Here is a 12,998-nt window from a genome sequence, read left to right as displayed (position 1 = left end):
GTCTGCTCCTGTTCTTGTCCACACAGCCTGTGGCATGCCACCCCTCATGGCACATTAGTGCTTTAGCACTGCTTAACCTGCAATGGTGTCTTTGGGGGCTATGACCAGGTGATAATCAACCCGTGGCCACAAGGAGGTAAGGGATGCGTGAAACCAGCAAGTTCTCTTCCAAAGAGTTTGGTCCAAATTCCAGAGTAAATTGTGGCATTGGGAAAAGATCCCACTGCCTCCCCCAGCACACTAGAGGGTGCTCTGTAAATGAAAAAGACCTGTCAAGACACATGGACCACTCTAGGCCATCTCCTCTCACCTGCTATGAAGCCTACAATGTCAATAATATTGGCCTTGGGTGGATGGAATCATACAGAGCCAGTGTCAGGAGTTGGCAAGGTGGGGCTCCACCAAAAGAAATCTCTGTCATTTTCCTCATCTTTGACCTGTCCTCTGGCTCCAAAGAGGACTCAGAGGCAGAGGAGAATCCTTCCATTAATCCAACCCCCACTAGGCCAGGGCCTTCTAGGCCAGAGGACTCCTCAGGTGCAGAGGAGGTGCAGAGGAAGGCTTGTTGCAGCCTTCATCACCGTAACCATATAGGAGCCAGCAGCTACACATCAACCAGTAGCCCTTTAAGAAATAAACCGCTTCTCTGAGTGGGTGGAGCTAACTGCAGGTCTTGAGCTGCTGGCCTTTATAAGGCTTCAGAAAGCCTTTGACGGGTGTTGCATTAACAGCTTCTCTTGCTTGAGTCTCAGCTAACTTGGAGCTTGCCTGGTTATTCAGCACCCTAGACTGGACTGGTTTGCCTGCATGTGTCTTGCTGGCTTTAGCACCCCTGGGTGCCTTGAACCAAGTTGGACAGGGCAATCCCCTGGGTGCCTCCTCTTTGCCATCAGTGCCCACGCTATCTCCCTCTTGGCCCAAAGGAGGCAAGGAAGAAGTGATGGCAAAGAAAAGGGGGAGTGATTGATGATGATCAAAGGCTTTCAAGAGAGTGCATGTTGCAGAAGCCTCTCAAATGCTCCTGAGCTATTCTAAGCTCACTTCGTGTATTTCTCAAGTGGGAAAGGCTGGCCCTATGTTAGGGATCTACAAGAGTTTTGTTTCAGCTCATAAATCACAAAAAGAGTTTAACCGTATTTCTTCGATTCTAAGATGCACTTTCCCCCCAAAAAAAGCTCTAAAAATGGAGTGCATCTTAGAATCAATGGCGTCTTAGAATCGAAGCAATATGGTAGATGCAAATATGGCTTTTTGAGATCACTTTGCTGGGTGATTGGGGCCTACAGCGTGCCCCGTGCAGCCCTCGTGAGCCGCGCCCGGAAGACACACGGCTCCAAGAGTCAGGAGGCTCACCCCTCCCAAAGCACCGGGTGCCCCCCACAGCCGCCGTGCTGGGAAGCGCGTGCCCCGAGTGGAGCCTGGAACTCCTCACGCCCGCAGAAAAACCTGTGCCCAGAGGCCAAAGAGGTGCTGCTCCACCGAAGCTGCTCTCACGCGGCAGCTCCAGCTCCAGTCGTCTCTCTCCTCCTCGTACAGGCAGGCCTCCAAAAGAGGAAGCTCCTGCAGCAGCCGCAAGCTGTGCGAGCGAGGACTTACTCGTGTGTAGTCATGCTTTGTGACTGCGTGCCCTGATAGACGCGAGACTGGAGAGTTAAGCGTTTTAGCTCCTTAATCGCGTCTTCTCCTCTCTCTCCCTGCCCGAAAACATTGTTTACTCTTTGTTTCTACGCCCCCCCTTCTTTCGGCGCAAACTGCGGTTTCTTCTCGCACAGAGGGGAAAAAGAAAAGGACACAACCATTAGAAGAAAGCACGGGGGGGGAGGAGGTTGGCTGGGCGGTGAGGGAAGTAGTATTTCGTCGATTCTAAGACACACTTTTTCCCCCAAATAAACATCTCTAAAAATTGGGTGCATCTTAGAATTGATGGCGTCTTAGAATCGAAGAAATACGGTATTATTATTATTTTTAAAAAAATATTGTATTTATTTTCCAACTTTTCCCCTCCAAGGAACCCAAGGTGGCATACATAATCCTCCTCCTCCTCTCCATTTTATCCTCACAACAACAACCCTGTGAGATAGGCTGGGCTGAGAGTCTGTGAGTGGCCCAAAGTCACCCAGTGGGTTTCCATGGCCCATTCACCACCCTGAATGCAAATAGGAGCACAACTTCTCCAAAAACGTCTATGTCTGCAAATTCTGAACTTTTAAAAGGGTGTAACGTTAAAGCACACAACTTTAAAGTTGTGCATTTTTATACTTTTAATGGGGGGAGTCTGTACTTTTAAAAATGCAAGCATTAAGGAACGCCCCCACTTAAGTTGTGTGTATGTTTAAAGTTCTGCATTTTCTAAAATGCACATTTGAAAAGTGCCCTCTCTGAGGCAGAGTTGCTATGGTAGTTGCTAACGAAATGTTGCAAAATGTCTATGAGAAGCCATTCTTCCGATAAGCAAAATCAAGTAAATGTTCTCTTAAGGAACATTCAGTACCTATCTCTTTGTGTTGATGCTTGCCAAAAGAACATGCCATGTATTCTCTTTTCAGCTAGAAATTTCCATTTGTTTGGTGTCTACGTATGTGACACCAGAGAAGATAGTGTATAAATCCTAGCTACCTCCCTTGCGAGGTAGGCACATGCTTTGCAGCAATCAACTCTTGTGTCTCTTCTGCAGAATAAACTAGGGGTGTGCACGGACCCCCCGCTCCGCTTCACTTGCAGATCCGCCATTTTCCGGATCGGGCCGCTCCGCCCCGCCCCCGCTCCGCCCACTTCCGCTCCGCTCCGCCCGGAGCTCCGGATCCGGATCCGGAGCTCCGTTTCCCCCCCCCCCATAGGCTTGCATTGAAAGCTAAAAAATTATACAACTTTTTTTCTGTTCAAGTTAGAAACCTCATGTTTGGCACCATGACACCTCATGGGGATATACACACGCACGCCAAGTTTCAAAGCAATCCCATCATCCCCTGATTTTTGGCGAATTTTTGAAAATCGGGCACCCCACACACACCATCCCTGCGAGGTGGGCAGGGGAGGAGGGAGGGAAGGCAGGCAGGCATGCAGCTGGCATTTCTGGGGGCATAAGGAAGTGAGCCAAGGATAAGCCAGTAATGCATATAAAATGGAATAAATCAATCAATAAACAAAGGAGGGGTGGAATTAAAAGCAGCAGTGTTGCTCAATAAACAACAAGAAGAACTTTTTTTAAAAGGCTATATCTGTCTTTTACCAGCAATAGGGGGACGTGCCCGGGGGAGGGGGAAGTAGCTGCCAGTTCAAGACACTGACAGCCACAGCTCTGAGAAGAAGTAAAACGCTCACTTCGACTCAGAACAGGCATTGCTCCACCACTGAAAAGTGACCATTCACTTCAACTCATGATAGGCATTTGCTCCACCGTTTTACTCTCTTTGGAAGGCTCTAATGGCCTTCCAGTGCAGGAGAGAGTGGGGGCACGTCCATGATGAGATGCCCTAGGGGAGCTCATCCCCTTGCACCACATCGATTCAGTTGTTCCCCAAGGTTAGGGTGGGGAGCAGTGCTGTGTTTCTATCTCTTATTCTTGGCTTAGTATATGATTTCAGGTTGTGTTTGTGCATTTGGTGGGGCTACTGTGTTAAAAAACACGGGGAAAAGCCCGTTCAGATGAAGAAAGAGAAGTTTCCCAGAATCCCAAGTTACCTGTTTTGCCTATGCCCTCCTCCAACTTTGGGATCATCATGACCGGGAGCTGACTCTGCCCCTCAGCCCTTTGAAAAAGGTATTTTTCCCGCCGATTTTTTAAAAACGTCTAGCCCGCGACCCGTACGATGCAGAAAGTTGAGAGTGGTCTCAAAATGACCCCCATCCACGACTCTCTGTGCACAAGAATTTCCAGAACGATAGCTTAACCCCCCCCCCAGTTATCCCCGATTCTTTCCCTCAATGCAATCCTATGGGCGAAAAGCCGAAAAGGCAGTTTGAGCCGCGCGGTTGACCCGATTTTCACAAAAATATAGCCCGCGACCCAGACAACGCAGAAAGTTGAGAGCGGTCTCATAATGACCCCCATCCACGACTCTCTGTGCACAAGAATTTCCAGAACGATAGCTTCAAAAACAACGTAGTTATGCGCGATTATTTGCCGCAATGCAATCCTATGGCGAAATGTTTTCAAGATGGCGACCGGAGCGCTCCGACTGAACTCGGAGCTCCGAAAAATGGTCGCTTCTCTTCGCCTTGCTTCTAGGGGGTCCGCGGTCCGCTCCTACTCCGCCTCTGGGTAAGGCGGAGCAGGCCAATCCGCTACTGCTTCTACGCTCCTAATCGGAGCGGAGCACATCCCTAGAATAAACTTTATTTGACCCATACTTCATCTCCTCTCCTCCTTGTGTGCTGAATTGGACTTGATACACCAGGGAACGAGCAATTTTTGCAACATTTAAAGTTCTGCATTTTCTAAAATGCACATTTTTAAAAAATCATCATCAAATTTTCATGCTTTAGTCCGTCGGTGAATTGAACCCCCCCACACACACACACACACCCAAAAAAAACCAGATTGCAAATGAGAATGAGATCCCTGTGAGCCACCCTGAGATCCTTGCGATATAGGGTGGGATACTAGGCATGTGCTCCACTCCAATTAGAAGCGCAGAAGCAGGAGCGGATTGGCCTGCTCCGCCTTGCCCAGAGGCGGAGTAGAAGCGGACCGCGGACCCCTAGAAGCAAGGTGAAGAGAAGCGCCCATTTTCGGAGCGCTCCGGTTTCCGCGGTCCGATCCGATCGCCATCTTGAAACATTTCGCCCATAGGATTGCATTGCGGAAAAGAATCGCAGATAACTGTGTTGTTTTTGAAGCTATCTTTCTGAAAATTCTTGTGCTTGGAGAGTCGTGGATGGGGGTCATTTTGAGCCTACTCTCAGCTCTCTGCGTGCTGCGGTTCGTGTGCTAAATTTTTTTAAAAAACCGGTGGGAAAAATACCTTTTCCGAAGGGCTGAGGGGCAGAGTCAACTCCTGGTCATGATCACATGATCCCAAAGTTGGAGGAGGGGATAGGCAAAACGGGTAACTTGGGATTCTGGGAAACTTCTCTTTCTACTCTGAACGGAGTTTTCCCAGTGTTTTTTTAAAAAACAGTAGCTCCACCAAATGCACTAACACAACCTGAAATCATACTAACAGATAGGAAACACACAGCAGTGCTACCCACCCTAACTTTGGGGAACAACTGAAAAGATGTGGTGCAAGGGGATGAGCTCCCCTAGGGCATCCCATGTGGACGTGCCCTCACTCTCTCCTGTACTTGGAGGGCCATCAGAGCCCTCCAAAGAGAGTAACTTGGTGGAGCAATGCCTTTCATGAGTTGAAGTGAGATCTCTACTCCTCAGAGCTCTCGTGGTGGAGCAATGGCTTTCATGAGTTGAACTGACAGCGTTGCTTCTTAAAAGACTGGTCACTAGAACCAGTCAAATTGGCAGCTACTTCCCCCTCCCCTGGGCACGTCCCCCTATTGCTGGTAAAAGACAGATATAGCCTTTTTTAAAAAAAAGTTCTTCTTGTTGTTTATTCAGCAACACTGCTGCTTTTAATTCCACCCCTCCTTTGTTTATTTATTTATTTATTTATTTATTCCATTTTATATGCATTACTGGCTTATAAGGGGATGATGGGACTGCCTTGAGTCTTGGCGTGCGTGTGTATCCCTGGATAAGCTATCATGGTGGCGAGTTTGAGGTTTTTCACGTGCAAATTGACAGAGCTATCGAAAGGGGTGTGAATGGGGTGTTGGATTTTCATAAATTCCCCAAAATTCAGGGGATGATGGGATTGCCTTGAGTCTTGGCGTGCGTGTGTATACCTCCATGAGGTGTCATGGTGCCAAACGTGAGGTTTCTAACTTTCACAGAAAAAAAGTTGTATACTTTTTTAGCTTAATGCAAGCCTATGGGGGGGGGAAACGGAGCTCGGATCCGGATCCGGAGCTCCGCAGCGGAGCGGAGCGGGCATGGCGGAGCAGGGGCGGAGCGAAGCGGCCCGATCCGCAAATCACAGATCTGGAAGAGAAGCAGAGCGGGGGGTCCATGCACACCCCTATGGGATACAAATAGTTTAATAAATAATAACTGCTAATCACAGCTTTGAAATAAAGTTAGGACAATTTCAGTGAGCTGAAGCATCTTTGCTTTTCCTATCCCTACTCTGAGCTCCATGATGGAAACACTGCACCTTGGTTCTGGCCCAGGTTCTGTTTGGGTCAGAATTCCACCCATCCCTACATTTGCCAGTTTGTACCACCCCCAGACATCCTTTGCAGGAACAACTGCATAGCACAGACAAGCACAAGTAGGTAAATGCCAGAAACGCAGATTTCCAGCTGCTATCTCTGTCTCTCATACATTCCCAGCTCTGCTTCCGTGGGTTCACTTCCTTCTGAAGTCTAACCTTTGGGTGTGAACTTTCTTACTACCTGCCTATCTGTTGGACAGGCATCTTTTTGATGTGGGGGGGGGGGGAGTGACACACCATTATTTTTCTAATCTTCTTCCCTGTTCCAATAAATCATATTAATTTATACATAAACCTGTCTTGTTCACTTCTTCCTGCAAGTCCATCTAAGAAGGCTTTTTGATAAGTAGTGGTAACCTTTTCCATTCCCTCCAAAATAAATCTCTCTTCTTGACCTCCAACAGATATAAATTTGTCCATTCGAATTGTGGTGTGTGTGTGTGTGTGTGTGTGTGTGTGTGTGTGTGTGTGTGGAGAGAGAGAGAGAGAGAGAGAATCACTCAAAAAGATTGAAGAAGATAGGAAGGTAGTGTGTGTGTGTGTGTGTGTGTGTGTGTGTGTGTGTGTGTTTTAATAGATTTATTTTTCAGCAAGTCTTTGGTAGTGAGATGAATTCTCGTAATTCTATCTCTTCTAGCAGTTGGGACATCTTCATACATCCCAAGACCTGACTGTAATGCATGCAAATTGAGTGATTCTCTATCACAGCCATTCTAACCACTTCTATCCACCTTCTTTGCACCAAAATGGTGTTGTGACAACTTACAAATGTACCTCAGCTGATCAGAACAAATCTCTGGCACAGTAATACTAAGGTGAAACAGGGATGTATTTTGAGAATAATTTTGCCCCCTTTTGAATATGACCTTTCTTTTTTTTTACCTCTTTACAAAAGCTCATGAAAGTAGTCCCAGGTGGGTTGCATGAAGTGATGGGTGAGGTATTGGTTCATTACACATTTTAATTAGTGATGCTGGCAAAATTTAGAACTGGGCAGTTGATAAGAAGAATCTGCTGTGTTCATTATGCTTACATGTTCACCAACTTGGACTGTTGACCAACGAATGTTATTATTATTATTATTATTTATTTATTTATATAGCACCATCAATGTACATGGTGCTGTACAGAGTAAAACAGTAAATAGCAAGACCCTGCCACATAGGCTTACAATCTTCAAATCAAGTTTGGTTATGTGTATCTAAACTCCTGGAATGCCCATGTGATGCACCCTGGCCTGCTGGGTGAAACACTATCTCTGAGCTTTTCTACATTTATAGTGTGCTTGACATTCCCTCCTCAGGATTGTTTATGTGAACTTTAAACCACTTTGTGACCCTCCAATTTCGCTTGTTTTTATAGAGTACTTTCAGTGAGTTTTGTAGAGCAGGAGAAATGTGGTGTTGTCTGAAAGTGAAAGAAAATGTGTGTTTTTTCCACTTGAGTATTTGCGCTATTCTGCTATAGCACAGCACCACCTAAAGGTTATCTAGTGGAAAAGCAGGAAAGGAAACACTGTTCGTGTAGAGCTCGAAACTCAATTCTGCAATGAAACCAAAAGTAGTTGCAGTGATTAACAGCCTCATGTAGAAACGACTGCTACAAGCTACACTGCAAAAAGCACCAAACAAGCTTTTGTACAGCTCTTACATCTTTAGAAAATCTTCATTTCATGCTCGTAGTAACCTTCACGTAGTAACCTTCACAGATTGCATTTCAGCCTGGCAGTCACTTCAGGATTTGTCACATGGGTGCTCACACGGCCATTCCAGGGATTGCCGGCCAAGTTGAAATGCAATCAGTGATGCCCATGGTGCTTGCTAGGAGCTTGCACACCTGGACATTCTAGTAAAGTTGAGGTCAGGAGGGGAATGGAGCACGTTGAGGGAGCTAGCTGGTAGGCAAGGGGACCTTTGAGGATTAGACAAAGGAATTTGAAACCTGACAAGCAAATCATGCTTTCTGTTAAGGTACGTTCACCCATCAGACATGTCAATGACACATTACATCAGGTCTTGGCGCTTGGTTTGTGCAACACACAAAGCAAAACTCAGCTACTCCCTTGAACGAGGAGGTGCAGGGAACGCTTATCCCTGCAGATGACACAAAATTGGGTAGGATAGCTCATACCCTGGAAGACAGAAACAAACTTCAAAGTGATCCTGGAGTGCTGGACTGGAGTGCTGGGCTGAAAACAACAGGATGAAATTTAATAGGGATAAATGCCAAGTTCTACATTTAGGAAATAGAAACCAAAGGCACAGTTACAAGATGGGGGATACTTGGCTCAGCAATACTACAAATGAGAAGGATCTTGGAATTGTTGTAGATCACAAGCTGAATAAGAGCCAACAGTGCGATATGGCTGCAAGAAAGGCAAATGCTATTTTGGGCTGCATTAAGAGAAGTATAGCTTCCAAATCACGTGAGGTACTGGTTCCTCTCTATTCGGCCCTGGTTAGGCCTCATCTAGAGTATTGCATCCAGTTATGGGCTCCACAATTCAAGAAGGACGCAGACAAGCTGGAGCGTGTTCAGAGGAGGGCAACCAGGATGATCTGGAAACAAAGCCCTATGAAGAGAGGCTGAAAGAACTGGGCATGTTTAGCCTGGAGAAGAGAAGATTGAGGGGAGACATGATAGCAGTCTTCAAATACTTGAAAGGTTGTCACACAGAGGAGGGCCAGGATCTCTTTTCGATCCTCCCAGAGTGCAGGACACGGAATAACGGGCTCAGGTTAAAGGAAGCCAGATTCCGGCTGGACATCAGGAAAAACTTCCTGACTGTTAGAGCAGTATGACAATGTATCCAGTGACCTAGGGAGGTGGTGGGCTCTCCCACACTAGAGGCCTTCAAAGAGGCAGCTGGACAGCCACCTGTCAGGGATGCTTTAGGGTGGATTCCTGCATTGAGCAGGGGGTTGGACTCGATGGCCTTGTAGGCCCCTTCCAACTCTACTATTCTACGTTTCTATGAAATAGAGGCAACTGGGGTTTATTGGACTCAGTCATTGATTATGGGTCCATTAAAAATGATTAATTTGGAATATCCAATGGGTGGCCTGTTAATCTCTTTTGGGTGGATCTGCCCTTCTTTGAATTTGATTCCAGAGTGCTTCTTTACTTCCTGCCCACAGCTGTCAGCCCATAGAAAAGCACGTGAATTGTCAATGGGAGGCCACAAATGCAATGCTTATTGTTTGTTTGTTTGTGTGTTTATTTTCTATCTGCAAACGATGATGGATTACTGGCTAGTTCTGTCAAAACTCAACCGGATGTCAGGTGCCGAGGCCGGATTGCGGCAAACAATGGTAGGAGATGAGGCAGAATAGATCTAGGCGTTAAAATGCTGTGATTGTGTGCATGATTGAAAGTCCTGTGGATAATCTGGAATGAGAAACACTGACAAGCTGAGAGGACAAAAGAAGTGCATTTGCCAAGTGTGTTTTTTTGAAGGACAAAGAAGCATCAGATACAGAACGCAAAGTTTTGAGCTGGGTTCAGACCCAGCTGCTCTTGGCCAGGCTGGGTTCAGCTCAGCCCGGGGACATTTTTTTTGTCAGCCCTTTTCAGCCCCAGAACCGTGTCTAAGCCAATGTTTTTGATCTGGTGTGTATCCTGCCCTTCATCCAAAGACCTCAGGGCTTGCGGGGGGGGGGGGGGGAATCCCAGGGTGGTCAAACCTTGCAAGGCTTTGACTACACCCTCATTCCTCCTTTTGTGACTCCATCATTTCCTCCTTGCTGCCCCAAACTATTTCCATGTGACCACCTTCTTTACTTGAAGGAAGTAAGGGAAGCCTGATCCCCTTGCGAGGGAGAAGGAGCCGGAAGAAAAGACTCATATGCACGCATACAGCTTCGTATGGGGGCAGAGCTTAAAGTGGCCATAGGACTGGATTTGCCCAGATTTGTCTGTTTTTTTGCTGACAAATCCGGGAGGGGGAGAGGAAATCCGGATTCCCCCCCCCCCAAAGAGCAACTCTAATGGGAATTAACAAAAATGCTTATAACTCCATCATTTTTTAAAGATAAAGACATGAAACTTGGCATGATGGTAGCTCTTAGGAAGGGCTTTAATCATACCAAATTTGAAACAGATCTGTTCATCCGTTGATTTTTTAGGAATTTTTTAAAAATTGAGGTTTTAAAATTATTATTTTTAAAATTGTCATTTTTAAAGATAAAGAGATGTAAGTTGGCACCATGATAGCTTTTAGGTAGAGCTTTATCCATACCAAATTTGAAACAGTTCTGTTCATCCATTGATTTTTAGGAATTTTTAAAAATTTGAGGATTTTTTTTTAAAAAAAATAAATTTTATTTTTAAAGATAAAGAGATGAAACTTGGCACCATGATTGCTCTTAACAAGGACTTTAGCTATGCCAAGTTTGAAACAGATCTGTCCATCTATTGAGTTTTAGGATTTTATTTTAAAGTTTGAGGTTTTAACATTATTTTTTAAAAATAATTTTAACATGGCGACCATGTTGTCCTCCTTTTTGGTTTCCAATATATGGTCACCCTAGCAGAGCTAAGGCTATAAAGGCTTGCCCCACGTGGTTCTCCACCTCTTTCATTTCTGGCTGACCCTCCCTCTCTATCAACCGGTATGGGAATAGTCAGTCATCTTCCTTGTAGGGGAGGCTGAGTAGGATTTTCCTTGTCATTTAGCAAGGCACAGGTTTTTGCCTACTCCGTACTGGATTTAACCTTTAGAAGTGGAGGATAAAGAGGTCAGTTGGTGAGTGGCAGGATTGTGCGGGAATTTTGGGGACGTGGGAATAGGGGCAGTGAGCACTCTGGCACCTTGACGGTGATTGGCAAGCCAGAGGTCCTACTCCTCGGGGGCTGTACAGCTTTCGTGTCAGGATATGGTTTGCCTTTGGGGACCTTCTCGTCTCATCTACTTGGAGCTGTGGAGCCCTAAGTGGCAATGATGCATGTCGATCTCACCAAACACTCAAGTGTAGTTGGGGAAAGGGGCCAGGTCTCCCGATCCCTATGTTCATCTGAGTGGCTTGCCCTGATTGGAGGCTAGTTTCCAGAAGAAAAATGAGCTATGTTCCAGCACGTTCATGCACAGATCCGCAGAGGGGAGAATTTCCCTGTTTAACTAAAGAGGCCCTATTTTATCCCAAGCTCTGGTGTCCGTGTTTAATTTCTAGGACTTCCTTCTCCACTCGCAAATGGATGCATGGAGGGATGCTGGGCCAGCAAGGGAGAAACGGGAGGATCATAAAACATGAGTGAGGGTACCGTCCCTCAAAACTCTCCTTGTTCCAGGAGGTTTTTGGACCATCACCTTAATCTCTATACCTTAATGCAACTAAACCAAGGTCATCACACCTTCCTTTTTCCTAATTTATCCTTGACTACATCGTTAACCTGTTGAAACAAGTGTCTATTTTAGACTATAACCCCCTTCTGTTGTGTACATACAGTAGTTGGCACAATAATCATAGAAGAGTAGAGTTGGAAGGGGCCTCTAAAGACATCAAGTCCAACCCCCTGCTCAGTGCAGGAATCCACCTTAAAGCATCCCTGCAGTTGTTTGTCCAGCTGCCTCTTGAAGAACTACTCCCACAACTTGCCAGAACATTCTGGAAAAATTGTTGACCTCCTCCTCCACTTATCCCAAGGATAGAACCCATATCCTCAGTGAACATTTTAAGGGTCTTCTTCCATTCTACCCACCACCATCACCACCACACAATCCCTGTTTCCTTTGAATGAGGCCTCTGTTTTACTAACAGGGTTTGATCTGCTCTAATTTTTACATTATATCTTGTAACTTACCTGCTCACTGCACTCTATATCTAAGGTCCTCTTCCAAGTGCCTACTCCGTGGGAAGCTCAGAGTATGGCAACAAGAGAGAGGGCCTTTTCAGTGGTGCCCCCCCCCCCCGCGGACTGTGGAATGATCTCCCTGACGAGGCTCGCCTGGCGCCAACATTGTGATCTTTCAGGTGCCAGGTCAAGACTTCCCTCTTCTCCCAGGCATTTAACAGCATTTAACAACATGAGCTGAGTTTGTTTGCTTTTAACAGACCCCAGAATAGCTGTTTTTATAAGGATACTGTTGTTTTTATGCTTTTTAGGTTTTTAAACTTTGTATATTTGTTTTTAATGTTTACTGTTTTTAACTTTTGCAAACTGCTGAGAGAGCTTCGGCTATGGGGCAGTATATACATGCAGTAAATAAATAAATAAATAAATAAAATAAGGATGATGGCTTGTTTTGCATTTGTATTTTTGTAATTATTGTTTGCATGGAAAGGTGAGTTACAAATTAAATAATGTGTTCTGCCTCCAGCAGATTATATAAAGCATTTCAATCATTGTTTTGACCATAAAATCATGGTTTTGCCCATTTCCTATATGAGTTGACGTGAGCTGAAAAGCTAACTGTATTGATCTCATTCGCTGTATTTGGACAGTGTGATGTGAATGTATATGCTCGCGTACAACTTGTGTGAATTTATGAATACGTTTTGAGGTATATCAGCATGATTAGCATCACAAGTGAGTATATTAGCTCAGTAATACACTTTTCGTGGCCCTTCTGCTTTGGTGGCCCTTCTGTTTTGGAAACCACCGCATCTATAGGTTGGGCTGTCCGATCCATGAATCCATTGCTGTTCTTGCATGTATAACAACACCGCTGCACTCAAGTCACCCGTCAAATACAGTTTTGGAAAGCAGAGCAGCCTGATAGCTGGCAGATGC

The sequence above is a fragment of the Elgaria multicarinata genome, chromosome 20 (genome assembly GCF_023053635.1).
Source record: "Elgaria multicarinata webbii isolate HBS135686 ecotype San Diego chromosome 20, rElgMul1.1.pri, whole genome shotgun sequence".
In the NCBI taxonomy this organism is placed as follows: domain Eukaryota; kingdom Metazoa; phylum Chordata; class Lepidosauria; order Squamata; family Anguidae; genus Elgaria; species Elgaria multicarinata.
The sequence above is the reverse complement of the archived record's forward strand: the minus strand, read 5'-3'. Positions refer to the sequence as shown.